This window comes from Rhinolophus sinicus, linkage group LG02 (assembly GCF_036562045.2).
Source record: "Rhinolophus sinicus isolate RSC01 linkage group LG02, ASM3656204v1, whole genome shotgun sequence".
Lineage (NCBI taxonomy): Eukaryota > Metazoa > Chordata > Mammalia > Chiroptera > Rhinolophidae > Rhinolophus > Rhinolophus sinicus.
The window spans coordinates 42,962,168-42,984,803 of NC_133752.1; the positions used below are offsets into that span (position 1 = coordinate 42,962,168).

The window sequence follows — 22,636 nt, forward strand, 5'->3', positions numbered from 1 at the left end:
TAAAAAATATCTTCCTTCCCCTTTTTCATTAAAGCAGTATAATTTTGATATATTATTTTCCAAAGGGATTAATTTTAAAAAAACAAAACAAATGGAAAAACTTTCTATTAGAGGTAATCATTTATCTCTTTATGTTTTACAACACTATTGAAACAATTGTCTCAATCTCTCATTTGTACTAAAATTAACACTAAATATTTCCACTCAAATTAAAACAACAAAATACTATTTTAAATTCACTGAGATACTATAGGTGGCATTGGGTCCGGTCACATTGTTGCATCTCTATGGAAATCTATTTTTCAAATTAAAATCCTGGTGTGGCATATCTAATGAAAAATCCCATGGAGCTCTTTTTCTTTTCTCTATCTCTGCTTAGAATATGAAACTAATAGAAACTAAAATAGTGTGTTAAGGGATGATATGTTCAATTATCAGTCATTTGGAATTTAAACAACTATGGAAATAAATGGTCACCTCAACAATTTATTTAAAAGTAATGGCTTGTATTGATCAAAAAAAATAACAAAATCTTAACATAAAGTTTACCTTAAGCTTTATTGGTTCATAGCTCTTTTTTTAAACACCCATTCTTAGAGTTATTCCCTCATCCATTTGGTATAATTTCATTGTCTATTTTTTGAGGGCATTGTGCTAGGGAAAATAATGGTGACTATATGACTATATATATATATATAGTATTTCTACTCATTAATTTTACAAGCTATGGGAATAAGACACAGTAGCAATTATTATTTTAAAAACCTGTGGATATCAAGATTAGGAACATATGGGATACTCTGCGGACATATAATGAGGCCTAGCCCAATCTAGGGGGTTAAAGTAGCAGCACCCAATAGAATTATAATGTAAGACACATGTATATTTTTAAATCTTCTAGTAACCACATTAAAAAAGTAAAATATCAATGAACACTAGGATTAAGCAGCCATATCTATACAATGCAACGGCTAGAATGCAACATAATCATCTCAAAATGATAAAGTCATGTTTAACCAAAAACATATTCTGCACTGCTTCAATTTCAAAATTTAAATTTAAATAAATTAAAAGTAAATAAAGTAAGAAATTCAGTTCCTCAGGTATACTAGTCACATTTCAATTTCTCAATAGCCACATGTTGCTAGGGACCACTGTAGGAGGCAGGCATAGGAGATTCTTTGAATTGACTCTATTTCCTTTCAGACTGTCTTCCTATGAAACAGAGCCTGGAAAGCTTAAAACTCTATTTCCAAGTCTCCTTAGCACTTGGGATGGGTCCTGTCAATCAAAGTGCACATCAGACTGACTCACAAATCAACTACATGTGGGGGAGGGAAACAAGAGCAGAAGGCAGATATTTTGCTGACGTGGATCATTGTAAATGTTGTATGGTTCTGGCTCCATGAGCTTTGGTCACAGCTTCCTGCTGATGAAGCTTCTAGATCTCCACAGTGGATGCAGCTCCTTTGGAAGTGCAGTTCTTTGGTATAGTTTCAGGAGTTGTTAAAGGATCAGCCTAGAGTTAGCTACTTCAGCCAAGAGTTAGCACTACTCTAAAAAGTCCATGTGTGTGTAAAATTGTTAGAGTAGATTTCTTTTTGGAGCTGGGATCTTTAATTAATAAAGTGACTAGAGAAGACTTTGCAGAGAACTATCTTCTAAGCCTGTATCTGAAGAGTAACAGAGTTTATTCTGCCCAGAGGAAATAGATTTTAGACAATAAGAAATATTTAGATATTCTGCTAAATAAGAGGGGGTGCTAATTAGAGGAGCCTAAAAGAGATGCACATGATTAGAACAGAAAGGGGAAGGGTGAGACTGCATTAAATCAGATGGCTTAGTGCACCGAAAGCCACTTCACAAAGTGGACAATTCACAGAAAGTAACATTCACTAATAATTAATTCATCAAATGTACATATTTACCAATATATTACTTCTTATGGTAATTTATAAAGCTCACAACAATGCCTAGATGGATTAGCAGAGTATGGCCAGATCATGAGCCTTCTGACTTTTCTCTGGTGCCTGTGTCTTCCGTGTCTGTATCCAACTCCATCTCCCACCTTTAGCCGCTCAGACTTTCCTTATTTTGGTGTTAGCATCCAAGGCCATATTGTTTTCTTTACAATGAGAGAGGATGGCTTCTCTCTTCTCTAATTTCCTCTAATTGAAACAAGTATCTGAGCCAACGCAATCTAAATGATTCTTTAAACGGTAAGATTTGAGATCTATTCATTACTGAAATACATGTATGATTAAATTCAAGAAGACTTTTACAACAAATGATACATTCACAAGAAGAATACTTTTTTTAAGAAACAAATCTAATGAGTAGACCCTTAGCTTTTTACAGTTGAACATTTTTTTTCATTCTTTCATTCTGAATACATCATTGACTATACTTAAGAAGACTAGTTCTAAGTTTTGAGTAAATTAACAAATTTGGTGAATTTAGAAAATTGGTACATTCATCTTGCAGCTGTAAGGCTGGAATGGAGGTTCACTTATAAAATCAGGTTTCTGTCTTAAGAGCAAAACGCAGTTACTGCAGAATTATAGGAGGGATGGTGTGAATCACTACAGAGTGGGAAACTACTGCAGTGGGAACGCAATGGAGTCTGAAGATTGGGTAGCTGTGGCTCCCACTAATCCACATAGATAGGTCTGTGAGATAGATAGGAGAGAAAGTGACATCTTTGAATCTTTTTCCTTATATCAAGTATGAACATTAATAGTGTTATTGTTTTTTATGCTAATGAGGAATAATGAGAATATCTAAAATGGATGAATTACAAAAATCTTGAGCAGTGGAGCACATGTCACAGTTGGTGTAGGAATCTTAAGCATCTTCTGATTTCTGAATTTAGCTTCTCATGAAATCACTTTCTCCCATCTATTTCTAGTGGATTAAATGAATATTTTCAAGTAACCATGAGGAAGATTCTGTAATTGTAATCACTTGTAACACGATCCTGGCAATTTTCCCACGAAGTTAGTAAAGGTTGGTTATCTTCCAGCTTCTAGCAGTTCTTTAAAAATAGCACTGTGCCTGCTGAAATACCAGTATTTTATGCATTTGACTTTTATGTAAGGTAGTTTGAGCTACAACCAACAGGAGTTCTCAAATATTTAAAAAAATAATAATATTGGCCATACTGGCTTTGACAGAGTACATACAATGATAGATAACTCTCTACACACATTTAAGAAACAAAACAAAGAAACATTTTTGATATCTATTTTCAATAATTGGCATTACAGTGTTCTTATTGCTGAAACATTCGCATCAGGGTCAAGTGTTAATAGCTTTCTTAGTATAGATAATCTATTTTATTATTGAAAATCATTATAACTACTGACCATTTACTGAGGCTCAAAAACACTGATTTAAACACCTAACAATTCATTTAAAAATATTTCAAGTTTTATGATTAAGCAAATGAAGAAATAAATATAGTAGTTTCAGTATCACTTTCTTCCTGTATTTATTGAATTGTCAGATAACCCAAATATTATTATTATTATTATTATTATTATTATTATTATTTTGTTTTTGTAGATAAGGCATGTGAGCTAAGTTTTTAAAGCAACAAAAACACTTAGATATTTTCCTGTGTAAAGACTCCAATGAGTTTCATGGGTACGAGTAAGTCAGAGTCTACAGAGGGTGTGGGATGTACATTTGACCTTATTCTGACAAATATGATGAAACCTCATAATAAAGTGCATCACAAATTATTCCAGTGAAACTACACTCCACTTGCAGACAACTATTATTTGTGTGTGTGTGTGCATGTGAATGTGTGTGTGTGTGTGTGTGTGTGTTTTCCACTACATACATTTTTTATAATAGAGGAAACTTGGGATGTTGATGAAATTATTACTTTTTCACATTTACATTATATGGTTTGTCATGCTAAGAATACTTATGACTGTCAATAAAATTTTCCCCAATTTTCGAGACCCATCCCAAACGTCACCTCTTTATGCAAAGACTTTTATGACTGTCATTAGTACGTCAGATTTGATCTCCTTCTATTCTGAGTCTTCATGGCATTTTATTTTTACTTCTTATAGGCATTTACTAAATTTTTCTTTGTACTGCAGTGATATTTTGGTTTGACTTACCCATCATTCTTATAAGAAGCTATCATCTCTAATATTTTATTAGCACCTTTAACGTTCATTTTAGTATAAATTGTCTAAATTAATTGAGAATCAACATTCATTTAAAATCAGAATATGAATCATATAGTTTGGGTTCTTGTTCAGTCAGTCAAAAATTGCCTCAAAGTAAAACAACTATAAAACCCTTACTACCAAAAACAGCAATTATAAGAGGCATCAGGCCCAGATCCTCTGAAAAAAAAAATGAAACAAGAAGGAAGATAATTCTAAAGGAGAAGTGAAAATGTGAAAGCAGTGGGACGTTGTTTCCCTTGTAGGGGTCGGGATAGCTTAGAAGTGACCCTGAGTTCCAAATAGGGAGTTAGATACGAGCACCTTGTGAAGCTTTGATTGGTAGCAATGGCAACAATAAAAATCATGGGTTGTACTTCATATCCATATAATATTTTTATAGCTTTCATAGTGTTTTTGCTTACATTGTCTGTTTTGGACTTTTACACTAATCCTACTACATTTGTCTGTATTATTATTATAAATAAATTTCAGCTTGGGATGATTAAATGATTTCTCTGAGGCTAAAACAGAGGGTAGAGCTAGAACTAGTCTGGGGTTCTTTCCACACTGGAGAGAGGAACTCTTTTTTGATGGTTTTCCTTTATCAATCTTTATGATAGTCACAATAGGAAGAATACAAACAAAGTTGATTTTAATTTCCTATGGATAATGGAACATGGGTCTTACTTCCATTATTTTAAGGAAAACTCAATTATCATGGAACTGGATCATTGCACGAGATATTTTTCATCAACTAAAATTTTCTGCAAAGATAGGATGCCCAGAGAAAGGAAGTATATGTTTCTCTGGACAGAAATGTATTTATATTTAAATAACCAAATGAAGCAGAAATAAAATGTGGTGGCTCGTTATTATAGGAAAGATAAGAATAAGACGCAACTGAGTTAATAAAAAATATGAATATTGATGCAAATAAATTCCATGAGAAAATAAGAAATGGAAATATGAATTGTACATGTACAATGTGGTGAATTTGCCTAGAGAAAGAGGGAAGTCAGCTAAGGTTTTAGGTATATAAAAGGCTCTAAAAAGTTAATATGAAGGAAATGACATTTCGATCAGAAAAAAATAGCATGATCAAAGATGTGGGCTAGAAATTCCATTTTTAGCAGTATAAATTTTACCAATATACCAGGGACACTGTCCATCGTAGGCACTATTAGAAAGGTTAAGTTTAGAAATTTAAGAATCAATAATTTAGACATTCCTTGTAAAAACTGGATTTTTACTGCTGTTGATTAGGAGAGAAACATCATCACAGCTGTATTTTAGGAAGGTAATGCTGCCAAACGTGGGAATGGATTCAAGAGAGAAACGATAATGGATTCAAAGATAACAGAAGGCAATTAAAATATAATGAGAGCCAAATCAAGGTTCTGCCAAGGGGATCAGCACAAAAGAAGTAATGTAAGAGATTTCAGGGATAGAAACAACTTTTGTTGCTAATAAGAAGTAGGGGCAAAATGGGGGAAAAAAGGGAACATTTGACAACTCAGTAGCTGAGAACATGCCATTAACTAAAATAGAGAACTTCCTAGGTGGAGCAGGTTTGTTGAGAAGGTCAAATTTAGACACACTGAGTTTGAGGTGCAATGGGGCTTATCCAGCAAACATTTGGAAATCTGGACATAATATTGGGCATGCCATCCAATAAAATTAAAAACAAAACAAACAAACAAAAAACATGGCTTGTGATTTGAAGTTGGAAATCTCAAAGAGAAAAGAAGCCGTGCATGTAGAAAATTTGTCTTGGAGAAAATTGCAGGAATATGGTGAGAAATATGATGAATTGTAGGAATATGGTGAGAAAATAGGCAAAGCAGGGAACACAAGCACAATTAAAATGCAAATCCATGGAAAGAAGACAATGTATAATCTAGAAGAGAGGAGTCATGGGTAGGAAAAGACAGGAGAGGAAGATAATGTTTCACCAAAAAAAAGAACAAAGTTGTCCTGTGCTATAGTGAGTCTCAGCAGGATTAGGAGTGAAGCTTTTTTATTTGGCAATAGTTAGGTCACTTTGCCTTGGAAGAGACCAGTCCAGGTGAAACCTGGCTGGCAGTGAGTTAAAGGCAGAACAGAAGGAAAGGAGATGAAACAGCAAAAATAGGCTACTCCTATTTCCATCAGCGTTCTTGGTTGTAAGCACTAGAAACCAACTCTAGCTGAGGGAAGCAAAAAAAAGAATTTATTAAAAGGGCATTGAGTAGTTATCAGAATTGAAAAAAGGGGTGGGTAACCAAGTTCAGGGCCATGCATACCATGGTCAGGACCCAACAAAGACACAATGCCATCACATCTCAGTACCAGATAGTAAAGCTTACATTTTCAAGCCAGCTAACTCTGGACAAAAAATGGTACAACTAACACCACTGTCACTACTGCCCTAGGCCTCCAGTCTCCCTCAAACTGTGGACACTGCTTTGAAGGTAACTGTCTCTGACTGTCTTTGGAATATGAACATCAGGTTAATGAAGCCTGAGTGACGAGTCCCCTAAGATTCATAAAGTACGGAAATTCTACAAAATCAGTAGTAGCTTCAAAACTGCGAAGTCACAAGAATGCATATGTCCAACATGTATCCAAGAAGTTTGGCACTAGAAAGATGAAAGCTTAAAGCAGAAATTAACAATATCTTTAGAACAGAGGACGGAGATATACATATGTGAAGGCAGTGGAGAGAGACTGAATATGTAACATAAGTAGACATTTAATGACAAAAGGCCTATTTAGGAGATAGGATATCATGTTACTCAGAGCAGAGATAAGGGAGTTGGCTTTGTAAAAAAAAAAAAAAGACTGCAGGAGAAAAGTAATAATTTCTGTAGTGAGCTTTCTAGAAGCTAAATATGGTGCTCAGGATTTACCTACATTTTTACTTTTAATCATTAAATAACAAGGAAGTACTTCATATTAAATACTATCCTGATAGTAATGTAATAGCATATGTTGTAAAGTATCTACGATGCTTCAGATGTCATTCTAATTAACTCATTTGATTCTGATAAGATTGTTATAGACATTTTTACAGATGAGAAAACTGAAGTATCCATGAAGTTAGGATCCAAATTAAGTTTCATTTGATTCTTTCACTGATAAAATAATATACAAAGTAATACACATTGAGCAGGGATAATATTTTGAAACCATGAAACAAATGTTCTTTTTACTTTGTGTAAATCATATTGGCCTATACCACCCTACCCTTTAACTAGATGATATTCATTTCTGTAGGGAATATATGTGAATAAAGTCTCAAACAGAGAAAGCATTGTCTAGCTCTGAGTTTCGATTTAGATTCTTTTTACAAGTCCTTAAAAGACATAGTCTTGAAAGTCAGGCTTTGTGGGAAATACAAAGAAATTCTTAAATTCTCAAAATTCTCTTTACATGTTAAGAGAAAGGCTTAGATTTCTGTATTGACAGTTTTGCTGCAAGACACAGTATAGAAGGGGTAGAGGATATGGCATATAAGAAGATAAGTTCTTGCCACACGGGAAGAGGAAAAACAACTTTGGTGTTTGAAGGAGCTTGCAGAGATTTAAAAGGGATCAGGGTAGGGATAAGATGATGCTAGAGTGCCTGAGGTTGCTAAAACTCTCAAAAGAAACCTGATAATTGGAATGAAAACCCAATGACATATATCTAGTGTTGCATATGAATAGAAAATGTCCCCTGAGATTGTGACTCTCGTTCACTCGAGCTATCTAGGAGTTTTCAGTGAAGTAGGAAGATGCCTTGTGTGAACCAATGGTCATGATGAGGACTTGGCTTAATATAAGACTACCATGCATTGTAGGCACCTAAGTAAATAAAGGCTATGGCAATAGTAGGTGCCAAGGAGATGTCCACAGGAGTAGACAGGTACTGTAGCATCCAGTAGATCTTGCATGGGCTACTCAATACCTGCCACAGGACAGACAAGGACCGTATGTGCACCCAACTCTTCTGCTGCTGTGACAAATACTCCCAGACAATATCCTAGACTAAAGAAAGGGTTGTAGAGGAAAGGAGATTCAATGAGTGGGTGAGTAATGACACAAAAAGATAATAGCAGCAAAAATTGAGATAATTTGTGTTGCATAACTTTAGTTTTTAGTTGGTAAAGTTAATAGCTGACACTGAAGAGGATTGTAAATGATATAAGAGGCTGAGGAGAATACAGATTTAAAGTAGCAATTGAGTGAATTAGTTGGTTATTTAACCCTGAATGGGGAAAAAGAAACTGTTTCTAAAAAGTAGTTGAAGCCTAGGAAAACATCCATCACTTAAATTTTAAATGAATTCAATCCTTATAGTTAAATTGAACACGTAATAGATGTTAAATAAATTTTCCTAAACAATATCTTATTGTTTTAGAAACAAATCATTGGGACACAAAATTGTTATGTTGATCATTTTAAACTTTATATTTTTAAAACGAATTTTTATATTTTCAGGTATTTTATATCTAGACTGTAACTGTATGCAAAGACTAGATTATTCATTTATCCTGGACCTGATATTGTTAAATGTTTAAAATTGTTTTAATACTTAAAATAAAAATAAAATTACACATTAATTTAAATGCTGTTAGATTATTAATAAAACTTAAAAATCAACTAAATGCTCAATTTATATTTTACTTTATTTTTAAAATTTTCGTATATCTATAAATTTTATCCTTGCATATATGTATATATAATCCTTTGGGAAGGAACAAAGCATAAATTGAAATTAAGGAAAAAAAAAAGAACTAACCAAATTGTCTTTCTCTATGGTCCTCAGATATTTCATTTGGATTCACAGAAATATTGGGCCAAGGACACCAGAATATTCAGGCATTTCCAGATGAATTTAAAGAAACTTGCTATATCAATGACTAATTCAAATGAGGTCATATAGAACAACTTTCTCAACTATTCTCAAATTCAGGTTAGACAATGACTCCAGGCCACAGGAGACCAGCTGCTACAGAAGGAGAATGATTAACTTTATCACTAAATAAATTTTCAGCATCTCCTGTCCTAATTAAGAGCGAATACAGCGACATCAAAATAAGTACATCTATGTGCTCTAAACCTGATTTTAAATTTAGGGCACAATACCTCTTGGAATACTGAGATTCCACCTATATCAACTGAAGACTAGGAAACAGTTATAATCATAAATCATTTTTTGTCGATAAAAACAAGATTGTAATGACCTATTAAGGTAAGTTTATGGCAAGTTTTAGGAGCAACATTTTATCTACTAAGTACCAAATGTCTTTTTATTTTTTAATAATTTGATATTTGTTACTCTAGACGCCCCATGTACAGATCTAAAATCATCACATATGATTTTAGGGTTCGCAGATAACATCTAGAAAACAGGGATTCTAACAGATTATATTCCTTGATAGTCTATCTATAACTTTATTACTGTAGTAATTCATAGAGTTTTTTTGGTCACAGAAAAGTGACAAATCTTCCTTCCTGGAGCACACATAGATCTCACTAGCTCAACCTTAGCTATTATAGCTATATTATGACTGTTCTGATAGGCACACAACCCAGTTAAAATTTTGTTGGTTCTACATTTTCTCAGTACGATTATAAAGGTAGAATCACAAGCACATTAAGCACACAAATAGTTAGATCATTCATTCATCCAAGTGATATTTATTGAATTTTCATAGAATACCCACTCAATGTCAATGTTCTAGGATACACCAGAAACAAGACTAAGCCCCTGCCACCATTCTACTTGAAGTCCAGGGTACACTAAAGGGCATTTAAAAAACATTTATCAACAATTATGGAAAGCATTATAATAGCAATTTCCTAAACATTAGGTGTCCTATAAATATATAATCCTTGGAACAGGTCAACCTTATCATATTTGCCCTCAAGAACTCTAAACACGATCTTCCTTCAACTTTCAGAATATTTGGCAGAGTCAAATAACCAAAGTGGTGGGAAGCTTTGAACTACTTAGTTTAAATGCAGTTAGGATGCAACTGTCCATGAAAACCAAAACACCATAACATCAATACTGAGAAATGACCAGTACTAATAAACTTGATAGAATACTGTTATAGAAAACAGAAGAAAATAAACATTGGCAAGTGCAAAAATTATAGTATTACAAGAACTTTCACAAGCTTTACAAAGCACTTCTATGAGAACCAAGTGATAATTTTTGTTTTTGTTTTTTTTGCAGTCATAAAGGTATAGAGAGGAATACAGTAATACTTACTTTCTAAGTCACTGTTTCAATAGACTTTTATGGTATGGGATTTTATTTTATGGGTTGCAATTTGATCTGAGGTTGATCGGATCCATACAATCAGAAAATATTTTAAAATGATATGGTCATGCTAGATGTTCCCTCAGCTATTGTGCTGGAGAAGAAAGAACACTAAATTTCCTGTCAAGATATCTAAAGATCATGCAATATGAAGTACTAAAGGTACTAAAGATCCCCGAGACTCAGTTTCTTCAACCTGAAGATGGAACTGTGTGGAACACAAACAGAATAGTCTGTAGGTGGAAGCACTTGTAAACTGTTCAATCCTATACAAAACTGACCACTTTGTTTCCTTCTACTACTTCTGTGGTTCCACAGTCTCTGATATCTGTAGCACTTCAGTATTTTTCATTATTTTTTCTCTTAGTATTTTTTTTTTTTTTGTCTTAAGTGATGTTGTATTGCTTCTTAGTTCCAACAGCCCAGAATTTGATAAATAACAAATGCCTTCTCTTCAAAGAACATCGCATGTGTCTTTTAATTTTCACAACTCTGTGAGAAATAGGTTTAAAGAGGTCATACCACTAATATGTGGCAGAACATGGATTCAAACCCAGACAGTCTGTCTGTGTGCTCCTTGTGCCATGACGGTTTAAGACTGGTCACACAACTCTTCTGAGGATAGAGATGGCATCTTACTCATCTTTCTGTTCATAAAGTCTAGTGCTCTGTTTTACAGTAGGCACCTAATATGTGAAGTGAATAACCGATCTATATGTCCAATTTACATTCCTCTTTCTGCAATCTAAGCCCATTTTCTATGGTTCTGATATCAAAAGAGATAGATACTTGGTTAGTTAATATTTTTATGTTAGTCTTCCATGATGTTTGTATGCTATTATATGTATTTTTTGTGATACTTTTTAACAGCTTTTATCCTTGAATTTTATAAGTTGTGTTCGTAGGTCCTTGCCTTCAACACTTCACTTCTAACTGTTGTTAATGGAGAAAAATATTAGAACCATCAAATTTTTCCAGATCCCTTTCACTCCAAAAAGAAGGAAAATAGGAGTGAGAACTATGAAACCCAAAATATTTTATTCATTTATATAAATAAATGGAGTCTAAAATGGAGTTAAAGCAGCTTATGAAGCAAATTAGAGCATGATAGAAATAAATTAAAATTAAAAAACTGAAGCAATGTGAAAATAATGATAGGAAAATAAGATGGGACAAGGAAATAAATTAATATATAACACATACCCCTGCAGTTCCTATTCTGGGCTTAAAGGAGGGTCACAGAACTTTCATGAAGAGGGAAAATAGATAAATTGCAGTATTCGCGAGTTAATAAACCAAGTGCCTTAAGTTTAACTATTCCTGATGTCAACACCAGGGAGTTTTTTTCTGTGGGTCTTCGCCGAAATGGACTATGTCATGTAATAAACAACCCTCTAAAACCATTTTTATGGTAAACATTGTGATGGATTTTGGGGGGCTATTTCTTATAATGCACCTCACTGAAGGTTGATGGTTTCTTACCAGAACATGATGTTATAAAAGGAATTCCACAAAGCACCAGTGGGTGCAGTTCAGTGCTAGCTATATGGTGGTCTGCCTTAATCCAAGAGTATCTTAGAGAATCTAGGATAGAAGTTTGGTTTTCAGAAAAATCTGTTAACCTCCTGACAGTTGGTGTGTGTGAGGATGGGGGTTAGGGAGATTGCACGTTCTATACTTGTGTTTTTCTCTAGGTAGCAGAGAGCACAATTAGCCTTCAAGAGATTCTTGGAAGGGGGTCAAGAAATAGAACTGAGCATGTTCCCTTAGGCAAGCTCTGTAAAAGTTTTTGAGCAATGGTGAGTTTAAAATTAGTTACTGACAGAAAGGGTTTCTGTTATCTAGTTCACTGCAGAGCCACCATGGAATGGATTTTCTTTTTTGAGAACTATGCTTTATAAGGACTTCCACTGAGAGGTCTATTAGGCAGGGTTAAACAATCTTCAGAAAACAAACAAACAAACAAACAAACAAAAAATATATATATGTGTGTGTGTATATATATATATATATATATATATATATATATATATATATGAGTATCTATATATTCTGACACAGAAATAAATAGGCAATAAAGCAAATTATATATATTTTTCTAAGATCAACTGAAAGATATCATAAAGAAATGTTACATTTTAAAATGATACTGCAAAATTTAAAGACTTCAACATTTGATAACTTTGGCTCTAGTCCTTGTTATTATTTGCAACTTAAACTAACCTTGATTTTATTTCTTGACCTGTGTAGTCTCTTTTCTTTATGTACAACTGTGTTTTTTTAAATGCATTCAATTTGTTTAAACTAAAAATAAAATTAAATTAAATTAAAACAGAAAGCAGTTCACCCAAATAATGAGTTTTATGCAAAGCCAACACTACAGATGAAAACTTATGATGTATGTTCTTTATATTTATCCATTTCTATAAGTATAATTTATGTTTGTTCCTTTCCTAAGCTTACCTAATTTTAAAAAATCTTTTACTTTTTGGAACGATTGTAACTATATTAAGATAATTCTATTGGGAAATTATGAGGATAACCCCTATAGCAACCTTAAACAAATTAGGGGAAAACCTATTCTCATGATTAAAATTCCTCTATTACATAAAATTTTCCTTCCCTTTCATACTCTAGTGAATTTTAGTTTGATTTTATAGAAATAGCCAAGTTTCTTAACATCTATGTTCATAACTTACTCTTATTTCAGAGAGTTTATCAAACCTCTGTGGGAAACACTTAAGTTCTCTGGGATTTTGTATTACTTTGTTACTTTTTTTATATTCAAAATGAAAAATCTGATTTAGACTATTATTTTGAAAATTGCCTCTAATTTAAGTTTATGACTAATATTACACAGGTAAAAGTAATCTGACAGTTATGTGTTAGATAAGAAAACTATCTCAGAGGAGGTGCTCAATAAATATTTAAAATAAGTGAATACTTAAAGAACCACAATATAAATTTATTTGGATGATATAACTTTATCCAAAACATGACAATATTTAAACATTAGATAGTAAGATAACGTATGAGATTTTCCTTAATTAACTTATATTGAGACTGGAGATATTTGGGTAAACATTAACTCAATTGCTTTACAGTTACAAAGAATAAATTTATTAAAATCTTCATTTTAGCCTCATATCTAATTACTTAGTATAGTTCTTTAAACCTAATCACTAGACAATAAATATACGTTGATTCCATGAACACTTCATTTCGAAGATCAGCAAGGCCAAAAGGTAAATGTAGGTAGATACATTTAATATTTTTTTCCATAACCTATATTCAGTACTATAATAGGCAAAAATATTAAGAAAATATGCTATTAAAATCATGCAAAATGTATTCTGGAGCCTGAATTAAATAACTATATTTACATTTTCAACTTTTATATAATTGATATCTATTTTTGTTAATCAGTGTTTAATGAGTTTTATCCAATTGTATACATAAGCAAAATTTGTTTTTAACAATATGTATATCACTAATATTCTGGATTATTTTGACTCTTTAAACAGTGAAATAGAATCTAGAGTTCCTATTTCTGAACTCAGATCTATTAATAATATGTGACATGACATTGTGAGGGTCATAGATTTTCATATATGCCTACTATATTTCAGATGACATTTTAAAAATATCAATTTATATCACTGAACCGTTATAAAAGTTAGGTAAAAAAAATAAGGTGCTTTGTGATGTAAAACATATCAAAACCTGGGATTTCTATTTTATTTTATTGAATATAAAAAATATGAGAATGTCTTTAGGGGAAAAAAACCTGTACCAAGTAGCAAAGATTAACCCTGAATTTCTCATGAAGGAGAACATCATAAAAACTTAAATGGATTGAAATAATAAAACATAACATTAAAATGAATTAAATCTGTCTTATACAAAATTATTATTTTTCATGGTGACAGTTTTATGATTTATATGTTAACAAAATAATTATATATATTAGATTATTTTATTACGTCCAATTGTCAGGTAAATATCACATTCAAATTTTGCCTAGATATTTCACTCTTTTATATGAGATGTATAATTTAGGTAAACAAAAAACAAAAACAAAAAAAACAAAAAACAAAACAAAAAAAACAGTACAGAGAAGTGTCACATTCCTTGGAATGAAAAATTGAGCTCAGTAGCATCAAATTATTTGAGGCCTGAGGTACTATGATAGTTTAGACAACACTCTGGAAACAGAAATTCAATACTATGTATATTTGTAAGTTGAGTAGGTGGAAAATAAGCTGACAATTTGTTTAAAGTCCATTTCAGAACTATTTCTGTGACTTAATATTTCTGTGGCTTCTGACTCCAATCAATGTTTATTTTGCTTACTTTGCGACTGAGCCAAGTTTCATCACTAATTTATGACTCTAGACTACTCAAGAGAAACCTCTCTAAAATTAAGCAGATGTCTGCTGATATTGACTAAGTAATTATTTATATCAATTAGTTGAACTTGTGTAAACAATAACTTAGACTTTTGCATCTCTAGGCATAATTCTGTAGCTTAAATATCAAGCTATATTTTCCTATCGGATAAAAAGGCAAAAATATAGGGATGAAATATCTTTACTATAATATATGTCCATATTTGAGTTTCTTTTTCATTGTAATCTTCAGAACCCTGCTTTTGGATGTGATAATAAGGTATTATACTGATTTCTTTGCAAAAATGTTTCTATTCTGTCTACTTTTGGGGGAAAAAAGTTTGTCCTGGATTTAGATACATTTGAAACCAATGTTGCAAAGGCTACACCAAGGGCATGTTCATTACTGATAGCTCTCAGAAATCATTTAAGAGTCGGGAATGCCCATGTAGTCAGCATCTCCTCATTCCTTGCTCAGGCACAGCATCTTAGTGTGCTGAGGCTGGGTTGTACCTAGGAAGATGGTTAAATATCCTTTCACTGTATCATGCCCGAAAACTGTATGCACTGGCAGCTGCCTTAGAAAAGGATCATTTATTTCCCTGACCAGAATATAGTGGGGTGCTTGCAGGTTGGGAGGTCCCAGGCTTGTGTTTTAAAGGCAGGAAACAGTTCAGTGCTATAGAGTTACTTCCAACTCACCAATAAAGATCAGTTATGGGAAATAGTGTGGGTGTATAATCTTTACAGTGATTATTGATAAGAATTTCATTAGGAAAAATGGTGTTGCATTTCTTCCACTTGCCAGGAGAAAAGATGAATAATAAACTCCAAAATATCAATTTAGATAAACTGTTAAAAGTGGTTTAAACCCAGAGCTACCTTGAATCAGGTTCTATTACTGAAGAAAATTTTACACCCAACGTATGAGATACTTGAATTTCTTATTTTTCTGTTTGGTAGTTACCTACCATTCTTCCCATTTCAGTAATGAATATCACAGCCATGTTTCCAGGCAGAGGTACACGTCTTTTCACATGTGTTTTCTCTGCACTTTTTTTTTTATCAATTGGTATATGCTTTTCTTGCTCCTTTTTGTTGGAAATGCGTATGGTGCGTGTGCATGATGCACCATGCACCTGTAAATATGCACTACATTTAATGATCGGATGCCTCTTGATGTAACAAAACCTACAAATATCAGGGTCTTACACTATCATACTTAATAGGGGTATGATATTCTCTAACATAACCTTAAGTCAGGAAGCAGGCATTCCAGTCTATTGCAATGGCTTAAGATGTCAGGGTACAGACCTTTCAGGTTATCTTAGCTTTTCCAAGCTTCATTATTGGTCCTGCAGCTTAAACTTTCATGTCTACCTTTAATGCAGAATATAGATGGACATGTGAAAGCTAAAAAGGGTGCACGCCTGTTGAATCTGCTTAATTTTTAGAGAGGTTTCAACTTGTATTTAAGCCACATTGGTCAAAACAGTGGGACATGCCCAACACTACTTGCAAGAGAGGGCAAGATATGAAATTTTTAATTGAACATACTGACTTTCTCAGTAAAATTGTGAATGTAGGGAAACGACATGTGTTCCGTAAGCCTCAGTTCCCTCACTTCTATTTTGCTCACCCCTTCTATCTATAAGCATTAAATTAAAAATGCAATTAAACTTTCCACAAAATGTGCATATAATCACAATTCAGTTTAAATATTTACATAAAGTGAGTTTTACGTTACAAACTGATTTGTGTCTAATAAATACAAATGCAACATGACAACTACCATTTTTTCTAAATCGATTAAAATGAATGGATAAAATACAGCAGTTATCAATTTTAAGCACTATAATTTTGTCATGTACTTAATTTTTTAGTTATTTAAATTAAAAATAATCAGACGAGCAACAAATAACATGTAACAGCAAAATAAAATCATATATAGAACAATTTATATTTTATAGACATTCATATTTGTACCTCAGGGGTAAAAATGAGCTTAACATATTTACTAGTATTATAAACTGTTGATTTTACTCTGTCATTTTTATATTCAATATTTAATATGTATAATTTTCTTTGCTTTAACATCTTGTCTTTATAAAGTCTTACAGAAAATTATTTAAAAAAAAACTAGCAAGTTAAAAAAATCATGTGTATTTTGGCATTCATTATAAGGAAATGTATTTCAGATTTTTAAAAATAATTTATGTCTTGCCCAGTGGAGTTTAAAATGAGACCAAAGAAAATGAAGAATTGGATCAAAGAAGTAAATGAATTAATTTAAGTTTCCATGTTAAATTTCCAGTAAACTCAAATTCTCTTTGCATAATTCTGGTTCTCATATATATATGTATATATATATATATATATCTTTTTTTTTCCACTGAAAATATTTTGTCATCCAACTTTAAAACACTGCTAGTGACACGCCACAAAGTGGAGAAAGAAATAAAATTTAAAAATAGCTTAAAATGTCACTAGTGTATAAACACTGACATAAATCAGAATGATTATTAAATATGTGTGGTACATGGTTTTATAAACTTCATCTTAAATATTATTTGAAAAATTAAGTTCTCATAAGATGTCAAAATTAATTTTTTTACTCATGGCCTATTGAAAGCTAATTGGGCTTTTGTTTGGGCAATATTCCTTAACAGAAGAATTAACTAACTAACTAGAGTAACTAACATCAATTTGAAATAAACGTCTGAGTAATGCTAAAGAGGATGGCTATTTTGCTCACTTTTTTATCCCCAGTATGTAACACAATTTGTGCGTGGCACATAGTGCTAAACAAATACTTGCTGAGTTAATTAATTAATTAATAAGTGAATGAAATATGAGTTTATAGGATAAGTAACTCTTGGCTTTTTAAATTTTTGTTAATTTTTGTGTCGAACAATATGTCCTGTCTCAAAATCACTCATCACTTAGATGTAACCAAATTTCATGATTGTGTTTAGTTACTGAAGATTGCCTCACTTCTCTACTTGATCTCAGTAATAAAAATATAGCTTTAAAAAATCTGAATATTTTGAATTAATGATTGTCTTAAAATCATTATTATATTGCAAAAATGTATGGTATTGAAAAATCTTTTAGGATAATTAAGTATCCTTAAATGTTTTTCTCAGTTGCATTTACATTTCTTTGTTTGTTTGTTTTTCCTTTTTCTTTTTTTATTAGTTTCAGGGGTACAAAGAAACATAATAGTAAGACATTTACACCCCTCACAAAGTGATAACTCCCCCAATCTACTACCTGCCTGACATTGTATATAGCTGTTACAATCCATACAGAACAGAAAACCTCTAACATATATATTGTTTCTAATTTAAAAAAAAATAATTCTCTGCTGCATAGGCTTTCTGACGAACTACTAAAGAAAGAATGAGAGGTGTGTACTTGCTCCCAATTAAAATGAATATTAATGGAGGGAATCCTTTTGCTCTTGGAGGAAAAATTAGATCTCAGCTGTGATCTAATAATTAGTAACTAATATTGCCAGTTTCGAAATTTATTTTAAAACAATATGTGTACTAATAACAGGCATAATATCATTTTATTTTTAATACTGGCATTTATCTAATTTTGGAAGGTATATCCTATCAAGGTATATAATGACAAGAATACAAGACAGTAATGCAAGTGTACTGACAAGGATGAAACATAGAATTAATTAATATGGTTTCCATTTCACGGGGTCAGAAGCGTCTGTCATAGATCTAATGTAATATAGGCTTTAAAGAATAGTTGAGATTTTAACAGACAGTGTTATGAGAGGGCAGATTCTAATAAAAGGAAATAGTATTACCCAAAGTGGGAAAATGTGACTTGCTGAAGCTGGGGGAATTTATGAGAATAAAGACAAATTTAAAGCTAGTCAGAGCAAGTCAGTAATGTCTTAAATGTTAAAATTTGGGTAAGTCTTTAATTTGATAGACACCAAGAAATCATTGAGAATCTTTAGAAGGGCGACATAAGATCTGAGTTGTACTGTAGAAAGTTTAAACTGCATAGAGGACTAAAGTGAAAGGATGAGGCAATGACAAAAGTGAAAGCTAGAGTCCTGGCAAGAAGTTTTAAGGGAGAGATATTTTCAACACAGTAAATCAATGTATTTGTGTGCCCAGTAATTCCTAGGTCCTAATTGTCTTGTGACTATCTCATTAATTGTTTCAATGGCAATTATTAATTTGTGTGAAATTAAAGCATCAAGCCAGGAACGAGGAGTCACTCGAATAAGGGAGTCAACTGAAGTCTTGTAAAGCCACGGGTGTGTGTGTGTGTGTTTGTGTGTGTGTCTGAGAGAGAGACAGAGAGAGAGAGAGAGAGAGAGAGAGAGAGAGAGAGAGAGAGAGGAGGGAAATTGATTTTATAAATTCTTACATTTATTTATATATATATATTATTATATAGTAAAATTTTATGGTATTGAAAAATATTTTAGAATGATTAAGTATCCGTATGAATAAGGTCCTTCTATTATCTGAAAAAATGCTTCAATTTATTATAACTTTCAGAGATCTCCTATGCCTTATTCTCCTCTAGATATAAGAAAACTTTGAAAAAGGAACATAGACAATCAAAAAGACATTTGATGGCTTATTATACTACCTGTAAAGAAGAACACGCATATGCTAGAGAGATAGGGTTTCCAGATTTGATGCTGTATTTAGGCCATTAGGTTCGACATTTTATTTGCAATAAAAGTTACAAATTCTGGAAAGACAAGACCCAACCAAATGGGAGGAGGTTCTCCAGTGCTGTCCCTGACATTATCACATAGATGGAGTTCTAACATAAATGCTAACACCTGTTGAATCAAATTGTATTTGATGTTTAGATAGTTTAATATTTCTGCATATTGAATATTAAGTTACAAAGATAAAGTATTTCTTATCGTATGCCAGGTAACACATTCAAATCCCAAAAGAAAATCACTATTGGAAAGATGATAGCACTAATAAACATAACACAATAACACATAATTAGACAATGAGAAATTCCTTATAATGTAAAGCTGCTGGACTCATACGAAAAGAAGAAGGAAACCAAAATATTTTATTACTTATTAATTTCAACTTATATTACACAATTCCTTTCTCAATATTTTCTTAAAACGACTATCAGTGCTTAAGTACTGCAAAATAAGTCTAGTTTTGAACACCAATGACAACAGCATTGGCTGCTCAAGGATAAATATGAAACCATTCTGTTTAAAAAAGTTTATTTTTCCAAAGGACAATGCTATACAAGAATTACAGTGACGTTGGAAATGAGCTAAGTCATAGTGTTAAGTTAACTGGGTAACACTCTTCAGAAAAGATTGAACTTTCTCTGTAAGGAAAGAGTGAACATATAAAAAAAGAGGCATTCTAGATTGGGGATTGACAAACTTTATCTGTTAAGAATCAGAGAGGAAATATTTTAGCCTTTGTGGGCCATAGTGCTTGTCACAACTATCAACTGCCACTATAATGAGAAAGTAGTCACAGACAATTTATAAACAGATTGGTGAGTCTGTGCTCCAATACATTTTACTTACGGATGTTGAAATTTGAATTTTATATAATTTTGTGTGTCTTAAAATATTTTCTTCTTTTGTTTTTTTTAAAATCATTTAAAATAATATATATATATATATATATATATATATATATATATATATATATATACACACATATACATATACATATACATATACATATACATATACATTCTAAACTCGCAGACCATCTAAAAATAGTCAACAAGTGATATTTAGCCCACTGGCTTGAAGTTCACTGACCCCTGTTCTAGATCAAAGATGATTCCTGATTTCTTAATAAAGGACCTACCACCATCATCCTCTAGTAGAAGCTCTATGAGAACCAGCACATCCCAACTCAGGGATTGGAACAAGGAAGTTTACTGACAGGAAATTTCCTACTACATAGGCTCACAGGAGGTAAAAGGAAATGGCATGGGAATGAGAAAGATAAGTATTAAAAAAAAAGTATTTACTCAAGAGATAAAGGCTGCTGAAGGGAAATAGATGGAAGCTAGTATATTGGGTTAAAATTAGGGGAATAAAGAACTGGAGACCACAGAAAAGTGAAATAAAATAGGAAAACCTGTTAAAGCAATAAATTACCAGGATTATATGAAATAACAAAGACAAAAATAATAACATCATCATCATCATCTTACTGTGACAGGCAGTTTAAATAACAATTAAGAGCAGAGATTTTAGTCTGACTACCTGGGTTCAGTATTCCCTACCATTTATTTTGGGCAAATTATTTAAGCCATGTATCCAAGTTTCCTTATGTATAAAATAGAAATTATAGCTACTTCAAAAGATTGTGTGAGGATTAACTGAATTAATGCATGTAACACATATGGAAGAGCACCTAGAATAGCAAGTACTATATAAGTATTTGTTAGTAACGACACAATTTTTTATCTGTGTAGTTTTGTATCTCTGTAATGATTACTTGGAGAAAACTGTAATTATATAAGGCATTTAAGATTAGGAAATTCAATATATGCCATATTTTTGATCCTTATATACGAGGTTTGATAATTAAGTTCGCTAACTTGTTGAAACACTGTTCCTAACACTTTTTGATATCAGTGGAATTAGTCATTATGAATTAGTACCAATTGGACAAACAGTTAACCAAGTTTACTATTTGGAAGTCCTGAAAAGGCTGCATGAAAATGTTAGACGACCTGAACTTTTCACCAACTATTCATGGCTTTTACATCACAATAATGCACCAGCTCACACAGCACTGTCTGGGAGGGAGTTTTTAGCCAGTAAACAAATAACTGCATTGGAACACCCTCCCTACTCACTTGATCTGGCCCTGGATGACTTCTTTCTTTGCCTGATGATAAAGGAACTATTGAAAGGAAGACATTTTGATGCCATTCATAAAGGGTAATATGACGACAGCTCTGATGGCCATTCCAGAAAGAGTTCCAAAATTGCTTTGAAGGGTGCACTAGAAGTTGGGGTGAGTGCATAGCTTCTCAAGGGGAGTACTTCAAAGTTGAATGTAATGATATTCAGCAATGAAGTAGGTATCACTTTTTCTAGGATGAGTTCACGAACTTATTTGTCAGACCTCATACATCTATAAATTGTAATTCTAAAATGTTAAAATCAAATTTTGTAAAATTAACCTGGAATTTAGTGACAAAAACTATACTCAGATATTATTTTTATGTAAAGATAAATAGGGAACCATCATTTCGAAACTAAACAATTTTAGATTGGTTCATGTACCTTCTTAAAGACTCAACACTCTCTAGGTTAAAAAGATACATGAGTATACAGAGGGTGCCAAAAATATGTATACACATTTTAAGAAAGGAAAAAAAAAACTGTATGAAAATAGCAATACTCTATATATACTGATAACAAAAGATTAATACAAGTCACGTTTGACTTCTGCAATTACAAAAGGTACTCAAAGTGGTTACCATCAGTGTTCAGACACTTCTGTTTACGACAAAATATTGCTTGAGCAACGTTGACCAAAGTGTCCACTTGTATACATTTTTTTGGCATCCCCGATAGTTTTAAACCAAAAAGTTATTTTCAAAGTATAGTGCTATTTTCTTCTAACGGTAACTTAACACTGTGGAAATAACTGAATAAAGGAGAGAGAAAAACATTTGATAATTAAAAACTAATTTGGTTACTGTAAACGGCAATCACATACAAGCACAGGCTCCCTAGAAAGGGAATGACGTGGGGGAGGCTAA

General features: G+C 32.4%; 1 protein-coding gene across 3 annotated transcripts in view; it reads right to left on the minus strand.

Moving 5' to 3' along the window:
• Positions 1 to 22,636, minus strand: part of CCSER1 (coiled-coil serine rich protein 1) — a 1,114,085-nt gene that overhangs the window by 295,382 nt on the left and 796,067 nt on the right. The window lies entirely within an intron of this gene.